The following is a 12,368-nucleotide window of genomic DNA, read 5'->3' as shown; positions in this document are numbered from 1 at the left end:
TTTTACATATTATTCAAATTATCCACAGTCAGTCATATGTTGGAAGTAGATATGAATTAAGACTGTCATGAGTTGATTGTAGAGGTCTAAGATGTTGGACATGGCCTCAACACTCATGAGTGTTCATAAGTTCTGAGTATTGGATTCAACCCACGCTCGCTGGTATCACTTCATGGAATTTATCTCGAGTGATCGCGAGACGGTAATATCATATAAGTCTTCAAACCTAGAGATATGCCTTGTTGTCTATGAGTTGGTTATACATTGATCGTGCAAAAACACATTGGTAACTCGATGTTATAAAACGTGTGTTTGTGTATGATTTAACAAGTAGTAGAACAAGCATATGAGTCGAAGTTTATCTGTGCCTTCTTGGATTAGAAGCGATATCTGGGCCACTCGGTGATTTTGTTTTGACCTATGTACCGGGCCCGGTCAGAACTAAGTTAATGTGTTCAATTTAGTTCTATGTCAAACAAATCGGAAATCGGGAAACAAACTGCTGGACAAAAGTAAGACATTGTTCCATGTATTTGTCCGGTTGATATCTAGAATAGAGGATTATATGATCACTTATCTGAAATGGCGTATCATCATCTTCTCAGTTCCGAGAAACCTTGAAAAGAGCTACGATTGCTGATCGGTTCCTGAAGTCATACTTGCAGTTATAGTTATTAGACTTATCCAAGTGGGAGACTGTTGGATAAGGTGTCTAAGTCCATAACTATTTTTGGTATGTACTTGACCCGACCCGGCATGGTCCATTTGGGTTGCATGGTATCATGTATTTGGATAGACTAAATGAGAGAAATAACACTTGTGGTTTATTAATATATTATAAATTCTAATATATTAATAGTATTATTTAGTTAGTATTGATCAAGAATTAATTAAGTGATCAAAAGATGACTAATTAAATATATGGGTTGATTATGTGAATCATCCATAACTTGTATAGTGGGCTAAAAGGCTTCATGGATAATCAAGTTGGGTTAAACCTATTCGATGCCCCATGAAGGCTCCATGGGAGTTACAAACCCATGCGTCATGGAAATGAAGAGTCATGTCACATTAGGGTTTACATGGTGTAACCCTAGATGTGACACACTATATAAGGAACATGATACTCACCAAAATCGGTTACACTAAGAACAAGTGAGGGGAAGCTGATTTACAAGTCTTATACATTCTCTAATGTTATTCCAAAGCATTTGGTTTTGTGTGAAACATTTGAGGCATCACACATGGGGTGCTAGGCTCTCAAGGTTTTCAAGGAATCATAACAACTACAAGGTATGTAATTCTAACCATCTTTTATGTTTAAAGTTCCCCATGTATGCTAGATAGGATTATGAACCTTGGAAAAAGTATTTTGCATGTATTTTAGACAAACATAGATCCAAGGTTTTTCTAGGGTTGCATGTACACTTAGGAGTGTTAGAATGCTCAAAACCCATCAGCAACATGTTGTTGTTTTTCATGCGACCATGACCCCTACTACATCAACATCAGCGAGACCATATGCTGGAAGCCTTCCAAAATTCAACCAGTGCAATTTCCATCACAAGGGAGCCTGACGGGAGCTGCATTGTAAGAAATGCAACCGAAAGAGTCACACCATCAAATATTGTAGCACTTATCCACGACAGAATCGTCAGCCAAACAAAAACAACAACAATCGCAACAACCTTAACAACAACAACAATGATGAGACCAGTCACACCTGCTATGGGTGTGGAGGAACCGGTCACTTCAGGCGCAACTGCCCCAAGGCTAACAATCATGGAGCAGAAGGATCAGGAAGGGTTCTGACCTTGGGTCAAGGCGAAGCAACCCAAGATCCGACAGTTGTTACTGTACGTTCCCATTTAAACAACTCTTTTTCTTGCATCTTATTCGATAGTGGAGTTGAGTGAAGATTCGTTAATAACAAATTCGAGCACTTACTAAAACAATAACCCCAGAAGCTAAACGAAGCCTTCACGGTGGAAATGGCTAATGGGAAAAACCGAATTAACCTAGGATATTTATGTAGGGTATACCTTAACACTAAACAACCATTCATTTCAAATAAATTTAATGCCAATAAATATTAGGAGTTTTGATGTGATAATCGGCATGGTTGGGTTAAGCTCCCACCGTGTTGATATTATGTATCGCGAGAAGGCCGTTTGCCTTCACCTCCCCAATCACGAAACTCTAATAACCTATGGTGATAAACCTGGCGCCAATCCTCGTCTTAACTCATGCATTAAGGCACAGAAGTGCCTGCATAGGAAGAACTACGTTTTCCTCGCTCACGTTGTGGACAAGGCCAAGGAAGAAGTAAGCATACAAGGTATTCCAGTAGCATGCGATTTTCCGGATGTATTTCCCAAGGAACTTCTAGGAATACCCCAGAGATACAGGTCGAATTTCGAATCGACCTCATACCGGGAACCACATAAATTGCCAGTTCATCCTACAGGGTAGCTCCCACCGAAATTCAGAAGTTATCCAGTCCATTGAGAGAATTGTTGCGCAAAAGGATTCATCGGGCCAAGCTTCTCACCCTGGGGAGCTCCGGTCTGGTTCGTCAAGAAGACGGATCCTTTAGAATGTACATCGATTTTAGGGAATTGAATAAGCTCACTATAAAAAAAAACTGATACCCACTTCCTCGAATTGACGTCCTATTTGACCGGCTTTAAGGAGTTAGTTACTTCTCCAAATAGAGCTAAGATTCGGATATCATCAGCTCCGAGTCCGAGAAGAGGACATTCCAAAAACTACCTTTCGAACTCGATACGACCATTTCAAATTCGTTGTGATACCCTTCTGACTAACGAATGCCCCCACGGTAATCATGGACCCTATGAACCAAGTTCTCCCAACCATTCCTAGTCAGCCTTTTTAATTATTTTCATCGATAACATACTCATCTGCTCACGAAGCAAGAACAAAACACTGTCAACATCTACGACCAGCCGTGAAAGCATCAAAGCCGAAGAATATCACGGAGGAAGCACTGCATGGATGGATAGAACTCTCGAAGTCAAAAGATGAAGCTTATTTTTATAAGACTTGAATTGGGCGCTATCCGGGTGATCGTCGATAGGTTAACCCAATCTGCCCATTTCCTACTAATACAAAAATCAAACAAGACGGAAAGATTAGCATGGATCTATATCAAAGAGATCGTGAGACTCCATAGAGCACCAATGTCTATAATCTGGGATCGGGATTGTAGATTCACCTCACGATTTTGGCAGTCACTCCAAAAGGCTATGGGAACACAGCTAGTCATGAGTGTTGCTTACCACCTTTAAACCAATAGCCAAAGCGAACAGACCATTCAACCACTCGAAGTCATGCTCCGAGCCTGAGTGTTTGAATTCAGCAAGTCATGGGATACCCGATTGCCCTTGATTGAATTTTCACGCAATAATAGTTATCGCACGAGCATCAAGGATGCTCCTTTCGAGGCACTTTATGGTCATAAATGTAGATCACTCGCCAGTACTCTCACGGGACCAGAAACCATACACGAAACGACAGAGAAGATAATCCAAATCAGAACTCGACTTCAAGCATCACGAGATAGACAAAAGAGTTATGCTGACAAATAACGAAAACCTATGGAATTCCAAGTCGGAGGTCGGGTACTATTGAAAATCTTTCCTTGGAAAGGAATGTTTCGCGTTAGAAAACAGGGAAAATTAAACCCGCGATACATTGGACCATTAGAGATTCTTGCCCGAATTGGTCCAGTAGCTTATAAGCTGTAGCTACCTTCGGAGCTCAGCAACGTACACCCAGTGTTCCACGCCCCGAGTTTGAAAAAGTGCCTATCAGGCAAAACTTTTATCATTCCTTTAGAAGAGATCAAAGTAAACGAGAATCTCCTGTTCACCGAAGAACCAGTTGAAATCATAGATAGAGAAGTGAAGAGTACAAAGCAAAGTCGTATTCCAATTGTGAAGGTTCGATGGAACGCAAAGCGTGGACCAGAATTCACATTAGAACGCAAGGATCAGATAAAGCAAAAGTGCCCTCACCTATTCTCTCATTCATGAACCTATCTTTCGAAAGAATTTCGGGACGAAATTCCCTCTAACGGGGGGATGATGTCACAACTAGCATTTTTGCTAGGAAATTCTACTCTCATGTAATTATTCACCTAGTGTAATAACTTGTACTCTAAGAGAATATCATACTCTATGCTCATTCAAATACATCTCATATGTTCAACTATGAGTTGAAAACCCTAGACATCAAGGTTCAAGTTCGCTATGGACTAGGATTCTCTTATTGGGCCTAATGGACCAATAAGCATTCGATTCAATTATATTGGGCTTAGAAATCCTATTTGGATTCTAAATGGACCCAATTCATAAATCTATAACATTTTGGACCATTTGGGCCTAGAATGATTCATTCTAACCCTAATGGGCCTTATTGGGCCATAACAACTCCAATTAACCCTAATGGACCATAGAACCCATTCTTTTATACTGTTGGGCCGTGAACCATCAATAGGGGCCCAATGGGCCGAAAACCTTCCTATGGGCTTCATAATTTTGAGAAAGGACCAAGACAAGGCCCAAGCCTCCCCATAATCACCATTCTCGGCCCATGTTTAAAAAAAACAAAACAAAAGAGGGTGATTAGTGAGGTGCCACCTCACTAATAACCTTTAGTCAACCATGCTATTATCTCACATACATTTATGCACTTAGCAATGAACCACTAAGTAAAAACCACTCCACCTCTCTCCTATTCTTCTTAAATTCGGCCATAGAGAAAAAAAATGACCATCACACTCATTTTACTTACAAATATCTTAAGGAAAGCTCTCAAGAACTCATCCTCCTTCCTCTAAATTTTCGAGTTTTGGTGTGTAGTTTCAAGAGGATCTTCACCTAGATCATCATCTTTGGTAAGTTTTTGCTTAGATCTATGATTTAAATTCTTGATCTCTTCAAAGATCTCCTCTTACATCCATATATTTGTTGATCATGTTCTTAGAACCATGTAAGTTCAAGATCTACTCAAGAAAGCTTGCTAGGATTAAAAATCTTCTTCCACTTCTTCACCAAAAGCGATCCATCACCCCAAGGTGAGTTCATACCCCCTATTTTCGATTTTTACTTTTTTTTGGGGGATAATACAAGTTGTGTTGTGTAGATCTATGTGTGTATGCATGAATATGTGTCTTTTTCATGATTTATTTGGTGGTTATGTGTTATTTACTTCATAAATCTAAAAATATGTTAAGAATATTAAGTTTATCACTTCGATCTACATGAAAACCTTGAGAAAAGTATGTGTTATCACATATAATACATGTAAACTAGTAGATCTGGGATTTATACACTTAAAATAGTAAAAATGAGTGTTGTGTTCCAAGATCTATAAACTAAACTCAAAAATCAGCCTTTCACAGGAAAGTTTTGGCCCAATCTCGAACTGTTTTGACCACCTAAATTATAATATTTTTCAAAACTGTTTTACATGAAAAAGGTTCAGGTTTCTACCTTTAAAATGACTACTCTCAAGTTTTTATACGATTTTTCTACAATTTTTGGCGAATTTTACAAAACTGCCTATCAGATTTGAAATAATTTCGGACCAGCCTGTGAAGGTGAGCAATTTCACACTTTTTAGAAGCCATTAAAATTTATGAAAAAAAATTGTGAACAAAGTAGACAAAATTTATAAACTTCTAGAATTTACGGTTCCAAATTTCGACTTTCAATGATTTTGCTACAAATTTTCCAACAACTAGGTCAGAAAAGCCCAAAACCAGAAAAATGTGTGTTTTCACAAAAATCAACCGAAAAATGATATTTTTGACAAAAATGGGTTTAAAATGTTATTTTTACCACAAACTAGTCATAAACACAAGTTTTAAACAAAATGGAGACTGAAATGTTAATCTTACAAAAATTGGGCCTTAATTGTAAATTTTTGGCTTATTGGGCCAAGAACGTCATTTTTACAAAAAGTGGGTTTTTATGCTATTTTAGTGAATACTTGAACAAAAACCAACGATAAACTAACAATGGAATTAATTAAAATCATTTTCTAGATTAGTGGGCCTTAGTGGCCCATTTATATGTTTGATAGGTCCTGTATACTATTTATATGTTTATTGGGCCTCACTGACCCATTAACATGTGCGACGGACCTTGGATACCATTTGTGTGCTATTTGGGCCTGTAAATACCTTACATGTGAAATGGGCCTTAGTTGTCATTTCATATATATTTCCGGCCCATGTTATATAATTTCATTCCAATTGGGCCTTGAAATGATTTACATGTTTAGCGATGCCTTAGTGGTTCACTTACATGGTTCATTGGGCCTGGAATGAGTTTATACTTTTCTTCGCATAAATTTGATTATGGATCTAGTGAGTTTTGTCGGCTGGCACCTATTAAGTGTACGATCGTAGCCTGTAGTTATAACCAGAGTCTCTTGGAGGGAGAGCGGGGATTTGTGTATCTATACGGGGATGACACCCCACACCTGAGCTGTTCACTACAGTTAGACTAACTCAGTCTAGGGTGACGAAAACCTTATAATCAAAACCGGCGTTTTGAAAAACGCCAAGACAGGCGAAATTGTCATTATTTAGTATGGTTAACGTTATGAAGTTTACGGAAGACCATTCTCTTTTCTCTTGGATTACTCAGAAACATACTCTCACTGGTACTCAACCTCAGGGGTTGGTATGGCAGCATTCTCTTTTACAGACAACATCGGGTTGTCTGGGAACATTCTCTTTACATTCTCTTTACATTCTCTCTACATTCTCTTTACCCTTTTATTCAAATAAACAATAACATACATGCATTAATATAAGATCTGACACAAACATACTACACAGTTTTCAGAAAATATAGGATTTTCTGGTGGTTTCAAAGTTATAGAAATCATTTTCACAAACATGCTTATAAACTCACCAATATTTTTATGTTGACCTTTTTAAATTAACTTGTATTCTCAGGAAACCGTTGAAGCAGGATGAACGAAACAAACTAATGGATATGTTGTTATATTTTGTTTCATCATACTCTGACTATTTTGGCATGTAAAATTCAAATACAATACTCGATGTAAAGAATGAATGTTGTTATATTACATGTGTGATGATGATGTTATGTTTCAATTATATACTTTGTAATGATATTTCAAGATGAAGTCACACACAAGCCCTTGGACGTTTCCGCCGTCTGGTTCGGGGGTGTGACAGTAACATTACTATTAATAGTAGGATCATTTCGGGTTACACACAAGGACAAGCAACTGATAACACATGAAAATTATAGGGATTTAATTTGTGAATTAATTATGTCTTCAATTAACTATATGAAATATATAGATATAGAAGGTTCTAGAGAAAGTAATTGGATGATTAAATAGTTATCAAGGATAAGGATACTTATTATATAACTAGATATTTATCCTCTAATGTGTTTAATCCTTCCTTATAAATAGAGGAGTCCTAGGCCGAATGTGATGGATGGAATATCTCCAGAAAAACCATCAAATTTGGCAGAGCCACTATATTCTCAAAACCCTATCATTTTTCCTTTCTAAGTGACGCATATTGATTTTGGAACTCATATTTGGCATAGAGTGTGTCCGTCCATGTTGAAGTCAGATGGTTCTGGTTTGATCCTTCGGTGTGACTACAAAAAGGAGCTTTTCGTTGGGCTCTTAGCACTCATTATTCGATCAAGATATACGATGGTTGCAATGAGTAAAAAGGTATGTATTCTATTTTCCTTCTCTTTAGTTTAAGTTGCATAGATAGGTAGAACATAGACCCTTTATTGGCTTATAGGGTTAATGTTTTGTTGCTTCCGCTATACGCCTTTGTGTCCTTTTAAGATTCCCCATAACATAGCAAAGTGATCAATTATTAGTTTGTTCTACAAAATATATGTATGAGCCTTAGACGTGGATAAGGGTCAATCTCACTATTCAAGATTATGTTTCCCGATAATGATTTGTGACAACCAGATCAGACTACTAAATTAAACATATCAATTTCAGGAAGGGCTCGACCAAGAACTTTAGACGTTAGTTCCAAATCATCGACGTGCCCATAGATATTGCTTAGCCTTATTAAGGAAGATGGAAGAAATAAACTTCGACTACATAGTTTTCTTTTACTCACCATGTCACATATGGACATACCATTTATTACTACCAGTTACGGATAGTCTTGGAGACCAATGCATAACATGTCTATAAAGAAAAAAGCCTCATATATCTCAGTTTGAATAATAATCAATATTATCATATTAGATTTCCTTTGCCGTCTAACTAGCTATAATATACTATAATTTTTTTGATAAGTCCACTATGGTGTATTACCTGGTAATCTTCCAAGCTAATCCTTCATCATTCCTTAAAAGCATGAATTCTGACTACGTAAAAACAACGTCTTTATTAGCATGGAACTTAGCATCGGTGTAACTTTTACATTGATCTCTACCATACTGATACTATCATCTCATTTTTCCTCTTAGGACACTTAGAAATATAGTTGATTTCAATTCACCAATTCTTCCCGTTGTCTAGGTATACAACTCATTTGATCCGGAACATGTCATGGCATATATAATCGATCCCAAAATAGAAGCATGTGCGAATCGAAAATTTTCCACTAGAAGCATGGCGTATACAACTCTTTCGTCGTTATGCATGTTGAGCTTCCTCAAGATTCCATGTACTTTGGCTTAGTCCAATTAATCGCTTAGATCTATCTTCATAGATCCTTGCATTATGTACGTGTGCAGCTTCCCCCATGCTTTTCAAAGCGAACCAATTCGCAAACCAAGCTTTTATACTTTTCAAAATGAAGACAACTTTTCCTATGAATCACACATAATCCATGTAGAGTACAAGGCAAGGATGACAACAATGCTCCCACTAGCATTGATATATATATATATATATATATATATATATATATATATATATATATATATATATATATATATATATATATATATATATTGGGAATCACATATTTAGTGTGTTGTGTTGAGTTTTGATGTGAAATTCCTTTGAGAGTTGTATGTTCTTAGTTTTCACTTGTATACGTGAACTGCTTGTTTGTGTTCGTATTTTTTGTTTACTTAGGTTTCATAGGTTGTTAGTTAAGTGAGAGGTTGTTCTTAGTGTCCTGACCTCATTGGTCAAAACCTTATAGACTCTCTTCTTATTTAGTATATATAAGAGGGTTAGTTAGGTAAAAAGGGTAATCTTTTCTAGATTGGTTCTGTTTCATTGTATATAACTTTTCTTTTACTCTCTATTGAAATTAAAAATCTTATTTACTTTGATGTGTTCATTTGATTTGATCTTTTCAATTATGATTTCATTGGTTTAAAATCTATTCGTTCTAACAAAGTGGTATCATAGCAGGATTTATGTTAGGTGTTTTTCAAATCTTTAATTTGTTCGATGTTCTTCGAGTTTGTAGGTTTTTACTTTGAATCTTCGATCGATTCTGCATTTTGCAAAATTTCTATGCAATTTCATCTTAGACTCTTTGTTCAAATCTCTTATTTATATTTGAAATACGTTTTTCGCTCATAGTTCTGATTTTAATCTAATTTTTGTTCAAATTCTTCTGAGAAAATATGTCTAAACATGATTCTCGTTCGATTTCTTTTTCAATCTCCCTAGTAACATTGGATCTACTACTAGGATTCCAATTCTTTTTCCGAAAGATTATGAGGTTTGTTTTCTTCATTGTAAAGACTACATTCTTGGAATTGAAAATCATGGACCAAGCTTCTTGCACACTATCACAAAAAAACTCGAGAGCAATTGAATAATATCATTGCTGACAATACAGATATTACAAAAGATGAAAAGGAAAAGCTGCAAAACAATTTGGGAGCAAAAAGAGGGTTGCATTTTGCTATTCCACCAGAAACATGTAGAATGTTGAGTTCTCTAGAAACTGAAAAAGAAATTTTCGATAGACTGAAGGAATTGCATTATGGAGATGATGATCTCACTCACTCAGTTCAAACAACTATTCTTTTTGAGTTTGATTTGTTAAAACAAAAATCCGATGAAACAATCGATCAGGAAGTAAATCGATTCTTTCATTTACTTAGTAGAATGTTGAAACAAAATTTGAAAATGGAACTGATTGAATAGAAGTGACGTTCATAAATGGTTTACGATCTGAGTGGAACTCAGTTGTATCCACTTTAAAACCAGACGATCAGTTCAATAATTATATTTTAGCTACGATGGTTCGTATTTTGAGATCACATGAGATAAAGTTCGAGAAGATGCAAAGTCTATTCAAAATGCTATTCCACTGGCATTTGTTGCTAAAGAAGATGGTTCAAAAGGAAAAAAGTCAAAAGTCACCACAGATGATTCAGATTCAGATGGTATTGATGATGAACTCCCAAGTGGGGAAAACCATTTAAGGTCCGTATTCCAAAGAAAATTTTCAAGAAAAAATTCTCTCGATATGAGAATAATAACTCAAATAGAGGTGATAATAGAGGAAACGATTTCAAAAGTAGAAATACAATCGCTAGAAATCTAAAAGAGAAGGATGCAAGGTGTATCAAAGGATGAAGAGAATAAAGAAAAGAAGCTGGTTGGAGATTCACGATTTGATTGCAATTATTGCTCTGAGAAGAACCACTTCACAGAAGAACGTATGCTTAGGAAATAGAATGAGAAGAAGGATAACGAAAAATATGAGGCTTATTACGTGAAGAAAATAGAGGAATGTTGGAAGGTAAATATTGGAGGAAAAGTGGTGATCGTTGAAGAAGATGACAACGATAGTGGAAATGTATAGGTTTGGTTGACAGATTCCAAGGATGGAGAGGTTAGCAAGCCAACTCATGGGGCTTATTTTGCTGCAAACAAGGCTTCAGAAACAAATGGTGGTAATCATTTCAGGGTTTATAGTGTCTGTTCGAGAAGTCAAGGATATTATTTTGATGAAGGTGCAAAATCTGATGTGTGCATGTCTACCAAGTCTGTTCGTGAACATGTGGTTGAGACCGACAAGGTAATTGATAAGTTACATTCTATCCTTCAATCTTTTAATATTGCTATGTCTCGTTTTAATTTTGAACTAACTAAGCTAAGAGTACGATTTCAAAATTTAGTGAAAGCTTAAAATGGAATCGTATAAGAACTTCTAATCTTGATGATGATCTTAGCAGGGTTTCTTTTAAACCAGAGGAAAGAAGGTTATGGATTAATAAATTAGAGACTAAACTTTCTATGTTTAAGGATGATATTATTCTGTGAAAAAGGTACAATAGAGATGTAATGAATTAACGAAATATGTTTTGCCAAATCGCTCATCGTTTGCACAATAACATTTCTCAACTTTATCTAAATTGTAATATCACAAAAGAAATGCATAGAAAAATGTTTCCATTATTAGAATTTAAGAAGGAGGAAACAGATGTTTATTGTTCCAATTGCAAATCGTTAGTCTCATCTGATGAAACATTGAATGAATCGTACAAAGTTGGACTAGAAAAGATAGAAGAATTTTTCAAATAAAAGGAAAATAAAATAGTGATGAATGATGCTTTAACAGAAAAAGACAAACAACCACTTAAAACAAATTCAACTGATCAATATAACTCTTTATGTCAAAAATTGAGTTTGGAGGTAAGTTACAATTGTGTGGATGTTTCTGAGTTTTATGAAAAACAAATGAGTGAAATTTCAGTTGAGAATGAAATGGGTTGTTCTTCTTTTACGAAACATGTTGAAGAACCAAAAAGAAATTTGATTTTGAGTATTTAATTGAATTTGAAAAGATTGTTGAAAATCAATGCATGAAAAATCTAAAAGAAAAGGTAGTTATTTTTCCAAAAGTCTAGGAAACCCCAAATCATGTTTTTGTTACAAAAGGATTGGACATGACTGATGCACCTGACTTAACTTCAATGGTGCAAACTAAAAATGCCAATTCTTGTGAGGATTATTTTTGGCCAACACCAATTGATAATGTTGATGAAACAAAAGGTCTTTCATAACAGTCATCGTGGAAAGTAAAATGAAGATATATATCAAAACCTTTGAATGGTATGACCATTTCCCATATTGACATAGAAATGTCCAACACTCAAAATGTGAAATCTATCTCAAATGATGACGGTGTCAAGTGACATGAAATGAAAATCTAAAACATACGATCAACAAAAACACTATGTTGACAAAAATGAAAGAAAAGAAAAAGACAATGAAAGAAAGATATAAAAAGAACTTTAAAGAAAGAGAGAACTTTTGGAAACAAAAGGAGAAATTGTCAAATTCTAAGAATATTGTTAAAAAGCAAAAGGATATGAATTCTTGTTCTTCAACAC

Source organism: Lactuca virosa, chromosome 6, assembly GCF_052849685.1.
Source record: "Lactuca virosa cultivar CGN04683 chromosome 6, Lactuca_virosa_CGN04683_v6, whole genome shotgun sequence".
Classification (NCBI taxonomy): Eukaryota; Viridiplantae; Streptophyta; class Magnoliopsida; order Asterales; family Asteraceae; genus Lactuca; species Lactuca virosa.
Note: the sequence above shows the minus strand (reverse complement) of the source record.